Source organism: Cervus elaphus, chromosome 11 (genome assembly GCF_910594005.1).
Source record: "Cervus elaphus chromosome 11, mCerEla1.1, whole genome shotgun sequence".
Classification (NCBI taxonomy): Eukaryota; Metazoa; Chordata; class Mammalia; order Artiodactyla; family Cervidae; genus Cervus; species Cervus elaphus.
The window spans coordinates 102,693,321-102,707,699 of NC_057825.1; the positions used below are offsets into that span (position 1 = coordinate 102,693,321).

The following is a 14,379-nucleotide window of genomic DNA, read 5'->3' on the forward strand; positions in this document are numbered from 1 at the left end:
CCTCCTGCATTGAGAGTGTGAAGTATTAGTCATTGGACTAGAGAAAGCCTTGCTGGGCCCATCATTTTTCATCTATTTGAACCTCAGCTTTTGAGGGTAGTGGCCGGGACCTGCCATTTCTGACCCTTTGAGAACATTCTCTGTCCTAGTATCCCTCTTGTTGGCATGGTGCGCTGTTGGGTTCTGGTTTGCTCTCCCTCAGAAGGAGCAGGCGTCAGGTACCTTTACCAGAGCCAAGAATCTCTGTGGGTATTAGTGTAGATTCCTGTGCTGACCAGTTGACACTAGAGGGCAACAGTCAGTGGGCAGACTTGAGTGTGGGCCTTTTTCTTTCTCTGACATTTCTTCCTCTATATATTGGTTATTAAACACCAGGTAGTCACTGCATTCCCTTCCAGTGTCTCCGGGTTAGTGGCAGTATAAATTCAGATGCCTTCCCTGTGGTGCTCTAGGAATGCTGAAGGATTTTCTGTTGGCTCTTGATTTTCTTCATCTTATTCCAAATGACAGGTTTATTTCCTGCTGCCTGCATTCCCTTTAAGATCATACGTTTATAATGGGTCAGCCTCCTCTGCATTGTCTCAGTAGTCCCAGTTGGGTTTGTTATCTGGACCACTTGATTCCAAGGTCTGAAAACAGTGTGACTTGCATTCTGTTCTCTGTACCTGCTTCTTCTTGGGCTTAAGACAAACCAACAGCAACAAAAACAAAAACACCATTTGTTCCCCCATTAGAAAAATATTAAGAAAGCTCTGGATGTCAGTCCAGGTGGGGTCATGGGTCGGAAAGACTCACCTAATCAGATTCTCATCCCCCACACTAGCAAAGTAATGTTCAAAATTCTCCAAGCAAGGCTTCAACAGTCCATGAACTGGGAACTTCCAGATGTTCAACCTGGAGTTAGAAAAGGCAGAGGAACCAGAGATCAAATTGCCAACATCTGTTGGATCATTGAGAAAGCAAGAGGGTTCCAAAAAAACTTATGCTTTATTGACTATGCCAAAGCCTTTGATTGTGTAGATCACAACAAACTGGAAAATTCTTAAAAGAGATAGGGATACCAGGCCACCTGACTTGCCTCCTGAGAAATCTGTATGCAGGTCAAGAAACAATGGTTAGAAATGGACATGGAACAATGGACTGGTTCCAAATTGGGAAAGGAGTACGTCAAGCCTGCATATTGTTAGTCCATTTACTTAACTTATATGAGAGTTCTTCATATGAACTTCCAGGTTGGATGAAGCAAAAGCTGAAATCAAGATTGTTGGGTGAAATAGCAATAACCTCAGATATGCAGATGACACCACCTTTATGTCAGAAAGCAAAGAGGAACTAAAGAACCTCTTGAGGAAGGTGAAAGAGGGGAGTGAAAAAAAAACTGGCTTAAAACTCAACATTCAAGAAACAAAGATCATGGTATCCTGTTCTATCACTGCATGGCAAATAGATGGGGAACCAATGGGAACAGTGAGAGACTATTTTCTTGGGCTCCAAAATCACTGCAGGTGGTGACTGCAGTCATGAAATCAAAAGGTGTTTGCTTCTTGGAAGAAAAGTTATGACCAACCTAGACAGCATATTAAAAGCAGAGACATTACTTTGCCACAAAGTTCTGTCTAGTCAAAGCTATGGTTTTTCCAGTAGTCATGCACAGATGTGAGAATTGGACTACAGAGAAAACTGGACATTGAAGAATTGATGCTTTTCAACTGTGGTGTTGGAGAAGACTTTTGAGAGTCCCTTAGACTGCAAGGAGATCAAACCAGTCAGTCCTGAAGAAAATCAGTCCTGAATAATCATTGGAAGGAATTATGCTGGAACTGAAGCTTCAATACTTTGGCCACCTGATGTGAAACTGACTCTTTGGAAGAGATCCTGATGCTGGGAAAGATTGAAGGCAGGAAAAGAAGGGGATGGCAGAGGATGAGATGGTTGGATGGCATCACTGACTCGATGGACATGAGTTTGAGCAAGCTCCGGGAGTTGGTGATGAACAGGGAAGCCTGGTGTGCTGCAGTACATGGGGCTGCAAAGAGTAACATATGACGAAGTGACTGAATAGAATTGAGGGGCCAACTTTCCCCATCTCCCAACTAGTATTGGTCCATGCTCTATTGCATAGGAAGATGAAAGTGAAATGCTTTTAAATGCTGCAGTTTACTGTAATTGTTAAAATTTTTGAATTTTACTTGATCTTATTGCAGTTTACTTTTTCTTTGTTCCCTTTATAACTTTCTTTCCTGTTTTCTTTTCAGTTTAGTAGGTGTTTTTGTCTACTATTAAATTCTATCTTCTCTATTTACATATTTTTAAACAGATTTTATTTTTTTTAGAGTAGCGTTAGGTTTGTAGTAGAATTGAGGAAAAGATATAGAGATTGTCCATGTACCTCCCTGCCCCACTCATGCATTGCCTGCTCCATTGTTTTTAATATTTATTTTTATGTATTTATTTATTCAGTTGCACTGGATCTTATCTGAGGCATGAGGGATCTTTAGCTGTGGCATGAAAATTCTTTGCTTAGTTGCAGAACACATAATCCAGTTCCCTGACAGTGGATTGAACCCAGGGCCCCTGAATTGGGAATTGAGGCTTAACCACTGGACCATAAGGGAAGTCCTCCCCTCTACATTGTTAACCTCCCACAAAAGTGATGTATTTGTTCAATTGATGAACTTAAGTTGACACATCATTATCACCCAAAGTCCAGAGTTTACATTAGACTTCACTCTTGGTGATGTACATCATATGGGTTGACAAATGTACAATGATGCGTATCTGTCATTATAGTACCACCAAGATGGTTTCACTGTTCTAAATGTCCTCTGTGCTCTTCCAATACTTGAATCCTTGGCAACCACTGAACTTTTTACTGTCTCCAGAGGTTTTTTTTTTCTTCCTAGAATGTCTTATAATGGGCATTGCACAGTACATAACCTTTTAACATTGGTTTCTTTTACTTAAGAATATGCATGTAATATTTCTTCTTGTTATTTTGTGCCTTCATAGCTTATTTCTTTTTAGTGCTGAAAAATATTCATTTGTCTGGATATACCAGATTAATGATTTACTGAGCCAATCAGAACAAGACCCAGTTTCCCCCTCAGTCAGTCTCTCCCACCAAGAAGGTTCCATAAGCCTCTTATTATTTTCCATCAGAGGGCAGACAAACTTAAAACCACAATCAGAGAAAACTAGCCAGTCTAATCACATGGACCACAGCCTTGTCTAACTCCATGAAATTATGAGCCAAGCCATGTATGGCCACCCAAGACAAATGGGTCATGGTGGAGCGTTCGGACAAAACGTGGTCCAATAGAGAAGGAAATGGCAAACCACTTCAGTATTCTTGCTTTGAGAACCCCATGAACAGTATGAAAAGGCAAAGAGATAGGACACTGAAAGATGAACTCCCCAGGTTGGTAGATGCCCAATATGCTATTGGAGATCAATGGAAACATAACTCCAGAAAGACTAAAGAGATGGAGCCAAAGCAAAGACAGCACCCACTTGTGGATGTGACTGCTGATGGAAACAAGGTCAGATGCTATAAAGAGCAATATTGCATACAGATGTGGAATGTTAGGTCCATGAATCAAGGCAAATTGGAAGTGAACATTGACATTTTAGAAATCAGCCAACTAAAATGGACTGGAATGGGTGAATTTAATTCAGATGACCATTATATCTACTGCTGTGGCAAGACCCCTTAGAAGAAATGGAGTAGCCTTCATAGTCAACAAAAGAGTCTAGAATACAGTACTTGGATGCAATCTCATAAATGACAGAATGACCTCTGTTTGTTTCCAAGGCAAACCATTCAATATCACGGTAATCAAAGTCTGCGCCCTGATCAGTAACACTGAAGAAGCTGAAGCTGAACGGTTCTATGAAGACCTACGAGATTTTCTAGAACTAACACCCGAAAAAGATGTCCTTTTCATTATAGGGGACTGGAATGAAAAAGTAGGAAGTCAAGAAATATCTGGAGTAACAGACAAATTTGGCCTTGGAGTACAGAATAAGCAGGGCAAAGGCTAATATATTTCTGCAAATATAATGCACTGGTCACAGCAAACACTCTCTTTCAACAACACAAGAGAAGACTCTACACATGGAAATTACCAGAGGGCCAACACTGAAATCAGATTGATTATATTCTTTGCATCCAAAGATGGAGAAGTCAGAAAAACAAACAAACACCTGGGAGCTGAATGTGGCTCAGAACATGAAATCCTTATTGCCAAATTCAGATTTAAATAGAAGAAAATAGGGAAAACCACTAGACCATTCAGGTAGGACTTAAATCAAATCCCTAACAATTATACAGCAGAAGTGAGAAGTAGATTTAAGGGCTAGATCTGATAGACAGAGTGCCTGATGAACTATGGATGGAGGTTTTTGACATTGTAAAGGAGACAGGGAGCAAGATCATCCCCAAGAAAAAAGAAATGCAAAAAGAGCAAAATGGCTGTCTGAGGTCTTACAAACAGCTGCAAAAGGAAGGGAAGTGAAAAACAACGGAGAAAAGGAAAGATATGCCCATTTGAAAGCAGAGTTCCAAAGAATAGCAAGGAGACATAAGAAAGTCTTTCTCAGTGGTCAATGCAAATAAACAGAGGAAAACAATAGAATGGGAAAGACTAGAGATCTCTTCAAGAAAATTAGAGATACCAAGGGAACATTTATATAAAGATGGGCTGAATGAAGGACAGAAATGGTATGGACCTAACAGAAGGAAAAGATATTAAGAAGAGGTGGCAAGAATACACAGAAGAAGTCTACAAGAAAGATCTCCATGACCCAGATAATAATGATGGTGTGATCACTCACCTAGAGCCAGACATCCTGGAATGTGAAGTCAAGTGGATCACTACGAATAAAGCTAGTGGAGGTGATGGAATTCCAGTTGAGTATTTCAAATCCTAAGAGATAAGGCTGTGAAAGTGCTGCACTCAATATGCCAGCAAATTTGGAAAACTCAGCAGTGGCCACAGGACTGGAAAAGGTCAGTTTTCATTCCAAACCCAAAGAAAGGCAGTGTCAAAGAATGCTCAAACTACTGCACAACTGCACTCACCTCACACACTAGTAAAGTAATGCTTAAAATTCTCCAAGTCAGGCTTCAGCAATACGTGAACCATGAACTTCTTGATGTTCAAGCTGGTTTTAGAAAAGGCAGAGGAAACAGAGATCAATTGCCAATATCCTCTGGATCATCGAAAAAGCAAGAGAGTTCCAGAAAAACATCTATTTCTGCTTTATTGACCATGCCAAAACCTTTGACTCTGTGGATAACTGTGAACTGTGGAGAAATCTGAAGGAGATGGGGACCTGCCTCTTGAGAAATCTGTATGCAGGTCAGGAAGCAACAGTTAGAACTGGACATGGAATAACAGACTGATCCCTAATAGGAAAAGGAGTATGTCAAGGCTGTATATTGTTATTGCACTTATTTAACGTATATGTAGAGTACATCATGAGAAATGCTGGGCTGGATGAAGCACAAGCTGGAATCAAGATTGCCAGGAGAAATATCAATAACCTCAGATATGCAGATGACACCACCTTTATGGCAGAGAGTGAAGAGGAACTAAAGAGTCTCTTGATGAAGGTGAAAGAGGAGAGTGAAAAAGTTGGCTTAAACCTCAACATTCAGAAAACTAAGATCATGGCATCTGGTCCCATCACTTCATGGCAAATAGATGGAGAAACAGTGTTAATAGTGGTAGACTTTATTTTTGGGGGGGGGGGGGGGGCTCCAAAATCTCTGTAGTTGGTGCCCGTAGCCATGAAATTTAAAGATGCTTATTCCTTGGGAGAAAAGTTTTGACCAACTTAGACAGCATATTAAAAAGCAGAAACATTACTTTGCCAACAAAGTCCATCTAATCAAGGCTATGGTTTTTCCAGTAGTCATGTATCGATGTGAGAGTTGGACTATAAAGAAAGCTGAGTGCTGAAGAATTGATGCTTTTGAACTGTGGTGTTGGAGAAGACTCTCGAGAGTCCCTTGGACTGCAAGGAGATCCAGCTAGTCCGTCTGAAAGGAGATCAGTCCTGAGTATTCATTGGAAGGACTGATGTTCATGCCGAAATTCCAATACTTGGGCCACCTGATGTGAAGAACTGACTCATTTGAAAGGACCCTGATGCTGGGAAGGACTGAAGGCGGGAGGAGAGGGGACGACAGAGGATGAGATAGTTGGACGACATCACTGACTCAATGGGCATGAGTTTGAGTAAACTCCGGGAGTTAGTGCTGGACAGGGAGGCCTGGCGTACTGCAGTCCATGGAATCACAAAGTCAGACACGACTTAGCAACTGAACTCAACTGAACTGACCAGTTTATCTATTCACCCATTGATGGACATATTGATTGCTTCTAAGCTTTAACAGTGAAGACTAAAACTGCTATAAATACCAGTGAATATTTTTATGTGGATGTAAGATTTCAAGTCCTTTGGGTAAATGTTAAAAGGTGTTACTTTTAATTGGAGTTCATAATTCATGTCCATAATGCACATACTGCTATTTTAAAGCATAAAACTCTCTGAATTATTTCATTATTTGTTTAATCTACTGATGTGTTAATATTCACTTACATCAACTGCTTATCTCTCTCCTTCTAGAATGTGTAAATATATCACCCTTAATTTGGGTAATCAGTTTTACAGTTACAAGATGTCAATACAGAACAAAATAAAATGTATATATATAATTCATGAGAAAAACTACACCACTCCCAAATTCAGAAGGAAATGAATTAGGAACATATATTTTACCAAAAGAATATCATTATAAGTATAAATCCAATCAAGTTCTTGACTTCCTTCCTAAGTTCTTATAAATACTTCAGAAGTGGAATTTTATCTCCATATTCTGTCATTGTTACAAGGATCAATATAAACACATGGTATGAATTCAAAGTATAACACCAGTAAATTGAAGGGAGATTGTCTCGATTATACACTGTCCATTACAATATTATGATTCTATATTTTTTGAATCTGTTACTTTCTGCTGAGTCAGGAAGAACAACCCAGTTGAAGGTCTATAATAAGACAGATGTGACCAAAATGTCTAATAAACAGAACAATTTGAAAGAGGGAAAACCTGCCAGACTGTGAATATAAGTATTTAAGTGCAACTGTACACAGAAAAGACCATAAGTCAAAATTAAAACGGAGTGGAAAACATTAGATTAAAACCACTGTGATATAAGTCAGTCAAGAGACGCAGAGACACAGCAGTGCAAAACACCTAAGGCAAGGTAACTTACATTCTGGTATATGGGTACTGTGTCATCCTCTACATAAAAGTGACTGAACACTAATAACTGCTTGCATTTACAGTGCTTACTTTCCTGAAGGAAATGAATACTACTTTTGTATGATAGGATTATATCAACACTGCAACAAAAGATGATATTTTCTGGGAACTTCTAGTTCAATCTAAACTTGAAGCAAAAATATGAAACTTCCATTTATCTTTTGTCACCTGTGATCAGTTTCCTGCCCCATAACATTCTCATGAGCTTTTTCACTTCTGTATTCCTCAGTGTATAAATCAGAGGGTTGATCAAAAGTGTTCCAACTGTATAAAACACAGGTATCATCTTATCCATGGGAAAGGTGGTTGCAGGGCATGTATATATAAATATGCAAGGACCAAAGAACAAAATGACCATGATGATGTGGGAGATGCAGGTGGAGAGGCCTTTCTTCCTCCCTTCAGCACTGTGGTTTTTCAGAGAATGCTAGATGATAGTATAGGAGAACATCAGCATGACAAAACTCACTGTTACAGATGGCCCCACTGTTGGACACCAGGAGTAGGTTGGTCGCCTAAGTGTCTGTACAGGCAAGTTTCAACAAAGGCTGCAAGTCACAAAAACAGTGATCTATCACACTGGGACCTCAAAAAGGCAGACTCAAGGTTAGAAGAATCTGAGCTGAAGAATGAAGACAAGACCCCATCCAGGTCACAGTCACCAGCACACCACAGACTTGATGGCTCATGAGGGTCATATATCGAAGGGGCTTACAGATGGCCACATAGTGGTCAACAGCCATGAGAATAAGGATGAAAGTCTTTCAGTTCAGTTCAGTTCAGTTCAGTCATTCAGTCGTGTCGGACTCTTTGCGACTCCATGAATCGCAGCATGCCAGGCCTCCCTGTCCATCACAAACTCCCGGAGTTTACTCAAACTCATGCCCATCGAGTCGGTGATGCCATCCAGCCATCTCATCCCCTGTCATCCCCTTCTCCTCCTGCCCCCAATCCCTCCCAGCATCAGGGTCTTTTCCAATGAGTCAAGTCTTCGCATGAGGTGGCCAAAGTACTGGAGTTTCAGCTTCAGCATCAGTCCTTCCAATGAACACCCAGGACTGATTTCCTTTAAGATGGACTGGTTGGATCTCCTTGCAGGCCGAGGGACTCTCAAGAGTCTTCTCTAACACCACAAATCAAAAGCATCAATTTTTCAGCACTCAGCTTTCTTTATAGTCCAACTCTCACATCCATACATGAGCACTGAAAAAACCATAACCTTGACTAGACTTTGTTGGCAAAGTAATGTCTCTGCTTTTTAATATGCTATCTAGTTTGGTCATAACTTTCCTTCCAAGGAGTACGTGTCTTTTAATTTCATGGCACAATCACCATCTGCAGTGATTTTGGAGCCCCCCAAAATAAAGTCTGACACTGTTTCCACTGTTTCCCCGTCTATTTCCCATGAAGTAATAGGACCAGATGCCATGATCTTAGTTTTCTGAATGTTGAGTTTTAAGCCAGTTTTTTGATTATTTATCAGCTGAGCCATAAGGGGAGCCCATTATTACAGAATAGTACAGTTCTTTTAGTGCCTTAATTAATCTCTGTGTTCTGCCTACTCATCTTGCTTGTGAAAGTTAATGAAGGGAAACCTCATTAAAATGGTGTCAGTAAATCAAAAGGGGGAGGTCTCAGGCATATTCAGTCAGTAAGGATCCCAACTGAAAGATATGCACTTAACACTCGGGCAGGATGTGAAACTCCTGTCATCATCAGAAGGAAGAAAGATTTTCTCTTTGGCTGACAATACCTTGGCCACAAGAGACTGTGACAACTCAGGTAAAGAAAATCACTGTAGTTCAAGCTCCCAGTTTCCTCCAGTGGACTTTTTGCTTATAAACAGCTTCTCCTAACTTCCTCTTCATGATAAGAGAATTTCCTCTCCTTTGCTTTATCAGATTTATATGTGATTCATCACAGTTACTCATCCCCGCTCCTGAATAAATCTCTTTTACTGGTAAAAAATAACTGGCCGTTTTATTATTTAGATTAACTCTTCCCTCTCTCCAACCCCTGCCAACCACTGATTACTTTATTTTCTCTTTTTGTTTTTATGTCTTTTACAGAAATTTTACATAGTTGGAACCACATGGTAAGTAACTTTTTCAGATTATCTTCTTTTATTTCTGTATTATGCATTTAAAATTACTTTGCGTCTTTTCATGGCTAGACAGTGGGATTCTGTGCTCAAAAATATTCCATTGTGGATATTTCGGTTTATTCACTTTTTCACATATTGAAGACTATCTTGATTGATTCCAATACTGTGGATATTGCACAGTTTATTCACCTTTTCATATACTGAAGAATATCTTGGTTTATCATTTGTAAATATGAGTTAAAGCTGCAATAAATATTTGTGTGCAGGTTGTTGTGTAGACATAAATTGTCAGCTCCTTTGGGTAAATACCATGTTGTGTGATTGTTGGGTTTTGTAGGAAGACTAGGTTAGTTGTGTAAAATGACACAGAAGTGTCTTTCATGTGTATCCCAATAGGTAGTGCATGAGAGTTCCTGTTGCTCTGCATCCTTGTGAGCAGTTAATGTTGTCAGTATTTTGGATTTGACTTTTTATTGGTGTATAAGTGGCATCTTCTTGTTGTTTTAGTTTCAGTTCTTTAATGGCATTTAACACTGATTGGTTTTTTGTAACTTGTCATCTGTATATCATTTTATATTTTGGTACTTTATTTTATGAGGAAGATAATTTTAAGGATATTTATTTTATACAATTTTTTTGTAATAAGAACACTTAACATGAGACACACCCTCTTAATAAACTTGAAGTTACACCACATAGTTTGTTAACTATAGTCACAATGATTTGCACTCTCTCTGGAACTTACTCATCCTGCATAATTAAAACTTTGCTCTTGTCTTTGGCAACCACCTTTCTATTGTCTATCACTTTGACTATTGTGATAACCTCTTACAAATGGAATCATCAGGAATTTGTCCTTCTATATCTGGCTTATTTCACTTGGCTTAATGTCCTCCAGGTTCATCCAAGTTGTTGCATATGATTAACATTTTTATATTTAATGAAATGTGTGTCCCTTGTTTTGCTGATATGTTACTCTGCATTTAGGAAACATTTGATATCTCTTGGGGGTTTATGATATAAATACAAGGTTGTACAGCACTTTTTACCCCATAAGTAATGTCTTAATTTTGTACATATATTTATATGCCACATAGGTTTATACACATATTAGAAATTTGTGTTATTTATACCTGTGTAATGATCTATCTCTTCACAGCATACTTGCTCCCTTGATTACACCTTGAAAAGACAAATAGGAAACACTTATAGCATTTAAATAATGTGTTGTAAACTTTGAGGTTTTTGTCATAATTAGTAGTTGACAAATACTAATGAACAGAAATGAATGTCTTTTTCATATTTGGTATATCCTCAGGACATCCTCATTTCTATTTTTCATTCTCCATTCCTGAACAGAATTCCTTAGAACACTAAGTACCTCTGAAATTACATTTCCAGTTAAAAAATAGTGGATTGTTATTCAGTAGTTCATGTTTTCACAATTTGAGTTTTTAGTTTAAACCTCCTAGACCTAGGTTGATTTTTTTTTTTTTTTTAGGAATCTGTGTCACTAGAAAACTGGTATAGGATCAGACCATGTTTATGTTCCCAGTAGAGTTTACTAAATTATTCTGATCTTGGAAAAGCCTCCATTCACAGAACAGAACAGAGAAACAGAAAATGGAGAGATGAGATCTTCTAGAAGAGACATAGTAGCTAATAAGTGTTTGACATCTTAGTTTAATTATATTTGGTCCTGCAGAGTTGATTATTATTAAATTTTGAACTGTCATTTTTCAACTAAGATTCCTTTTTCAAATGTAGAAAGATATATAATCATGGGCCAATCCATGATCAAAACTTTAGATTTTTTTGTGTGTGAAGATGATGTTATAAGGGACCCTTTTAAAAGAAAAAAAATATGAACTGAAATGTTATTCATTGACATGAAACCTACAAGATTATTATTCCTATTGCATTCCTTCCTTTTTGAATCCCACCCTTACCTCTAACACGTTGTTTTAAATGTATAAAACAGACAATAAAAGGAAAAGTAGATAAAAATTTGTTTTTTTTACATCTTCTTCTCTCTTGACAAATGTATTTCTCTTCAACAAACTTGTAATGCACATCGTCTTCCTTCAAATTGCAAACAACTCTAGAAAATGTCTGATAAAGTTATTCACTTTCAAATGTCACACAGGGGAACAAATCTCTTTGCACTCTGTGAACATGGGCAAGGATCTTAAAACATAAAGAAAGTGAGCCTTGAAATTTTAATCATTACAATAAGATTATCCTTTCCCTTATTCATTTAAAAGAATAAAAGGGAGGTGTTATAATACATTATAAAAATATGAAATAAAAGCTATGACCAAACTAGACAGCATACTAAAAAGTAGATACATTACTTTGCTGACAAAGGTCCAGCTAGTCAAAACTATAGTTTTTCCAGTACTTTTATATGGATATGAGAGTTAGACTATAGAGGAAGCTGAGTGCTTAAGAATTGGTGCTTTTGAACTTTGGTGTTGGAGGAGACTCTTAAGAATCTCTTGGACAGCAAGGAGATCACACCACCTGTTCTAAAGGAAATCAGTCCTGAATACTCATTGGAAGGACTGATGCTGAAGCTGAAACTCCAATACTTTGACCACCTGATGTGAAGAACTGACTCATTGGAAAAGACCCTGATGCTGGGTAAGATTGAAGGCTGGAGGAGAAGGTTACAACAGAGGATGAGATGGTCGGATGGCATCACTGAATCAATGGACATGAGTTTGAGCAAGCTCTGGGAGTTGGTGATGGACAGGAAAGCCTGGTGTGCTGCAGTCCATGGGGTCACAAAGAGTCAGACATGACTGAGTGACTGAACTGAACTGATTATAAAATATTGGCACAGGAGAATATGGTAGGCACTGGATGTAAAATGATATGAAAGCCTGTTACTACACTAGTCCATGATTTTTTCCATTCCCCTGAGTATGTATAGTTTGTTTGTATGTAATCAATCCCATAAACCCACCCATTTCTAGGCATAACATTTCTTTTTTTTCATTGGGACATGTGCATTTAATAAATTAAGATTTTTAAATATATGCCGCATAATCAAGTTTTAGTCATTTTCCTCATTAAATATTGAATCGGTAGTTTCAGTTTGATGTGGGTTCAATCCCTGGGTTGGGAAAATCCCCTGGAGAAGGAAATGGCAGCCCCTCCAGTATTCTTTGCTGGAAAATCTCGTGGACGGAGGGACCTGACAGGCTGCAGTCCGCGGGGTCACAGAGGGCGGCGTGGCTAGCAAGCAGCACACACGGCTTCAGGTGACGTTAGAGCTCCTCATCCCCTCTGCAGAAGCAAGGCCCGTCTCTGTCTGTACGTATTCCAAACAACCTTGGCTGTCTCAATCAGTTACTTTTTAATGTTTTCAAAAAATATTTTCTGTGCTCTCAAGAACACTTCAGGGATACTTTTTGACTTCTGAACAAAGGACTACATTCTATAAAAGGGATGTTAGAGTTCTCAAATCAAGAAATATTTTATTAAAGTGAATGTTTAATAAGAATTAAGATTCAATGGAAGCTCTTAGAGAGTAGTAAATGGAATAAAGGGATCTCAATAATGGAAGTAATGTCAAAACCAAGTATTCACAATAAATAGGTCTTGAGTTGAGTTGAGTTCAGTTGCTCAGTCGTATCCAGCTCTTTGTGACCCCATGGACTGCAGCACGCCAGGCCTCTCTGTCCATCAGCAAATCCTGGAGTTTACTCAAACTCATGTCCATTGAGTTGTTGATGCCATCCAACCATCTCATCCTCTGTCCTCCCCTTCTCCTCCTGCTTTCAATCTTTCCCAGCATCAGGGTCTTTTCAAATGAGTCAGTTCTTTGTATCAGGTGGCCAAATGGAGTTTCAGCATCAGCATCAGTCCTTCCAATGAATATTCAGGACTGATTTCCTTTAGGATGGACTGGTTGGATCTCCTTGCAGTCCAAGGGACTCTCAAGAGTCTTCTCCAACACCACAGTTAAAAAGCTTCAATTCTTCAGTGCTCAACTTTCTTTGTGGTCCAGTTCTCACATCCATACGTGACTACTGGAAAAGCCATAGCTTTGACTAAATGGACCTTTGTTGGCAAAGTAATATCTCTGCTTTTTAATATGCTGTCTATGTTGGTCATAATCTCATCTTGCAGTCTTCTGTGAACTTCAGGACTGAAGTGTCAAAAAAAAATGGACTTCTGATTACAGGATTTTTGTAACATGATTTTATAACATAAAGTTGTTTATATTGCAATAATGGATGTGCTTATTTTAGTTTCCATCTTGCAAAAAAAAAATATCTTGCAAACTATGTGTTTTCAGGATATACTCTCTGAAGTAATTAAAAACATTGTACAATGTAGGATCTTAGTTAAGTGCCTTTTTTTTTAATTTTATTTATTTATTTATTTATTTATTTATTTTTTTCCAGTGGGTTTTGTCACACATTGATATGAATCAGCCATAGATTTACACTTATTCCCCATCCCGATCCCCCCTCCCATCTCCCTCTCCACCCGATTCCTCTGGGTCTTCCCAGTGCACCAGGCCGGAGCACTTGTCTCATGCATCCCACCTGGGCTGGTGATCTGTTTCACCATAGATAGTATACATGCTGTTCTTTTGAAACATCCCACCCTCACCTTCTCACACAGAGTTCAAAAGTCTGTTCTGTTTTTCTGTGTCTCTTTTTCTGTTTTGCATATAGGGTTATCGTTACCATCTTTCTAAATTCCATATATATGTGTTAGTATGCTGTAATGTTCTTTATCTTTCTGGCTTACTTCACTCTGTATAAGGGGCTCCAGCTTCATCCATCTCATTAGGACTGGTTCAAATGAATTCTTTTTGACGGCTGAGTAAAATTCCATGGTGTATATGTACCACAGCTTCCTTATCCATTCATCTGCTGATGGGCATCTAGGTTGCTTCCATGTCCTGGCTATTATAAACAGTGCT

General features: G+C 38.7%; 1 pseudogene; it reads right to left on the reverse strand.

Annotated features, from left to right (window-relative positions):
* Positions 1 to 7,487: 7,487 nt before the first annotated feature.
* On the reverse strand, positions 7,488 to 11,512 carry LOC122703158 (annotated as a pseudogene).
* Between the last annotated feature and the right edge of the window lie 2,867 nt (positions 11,513 to 14,379).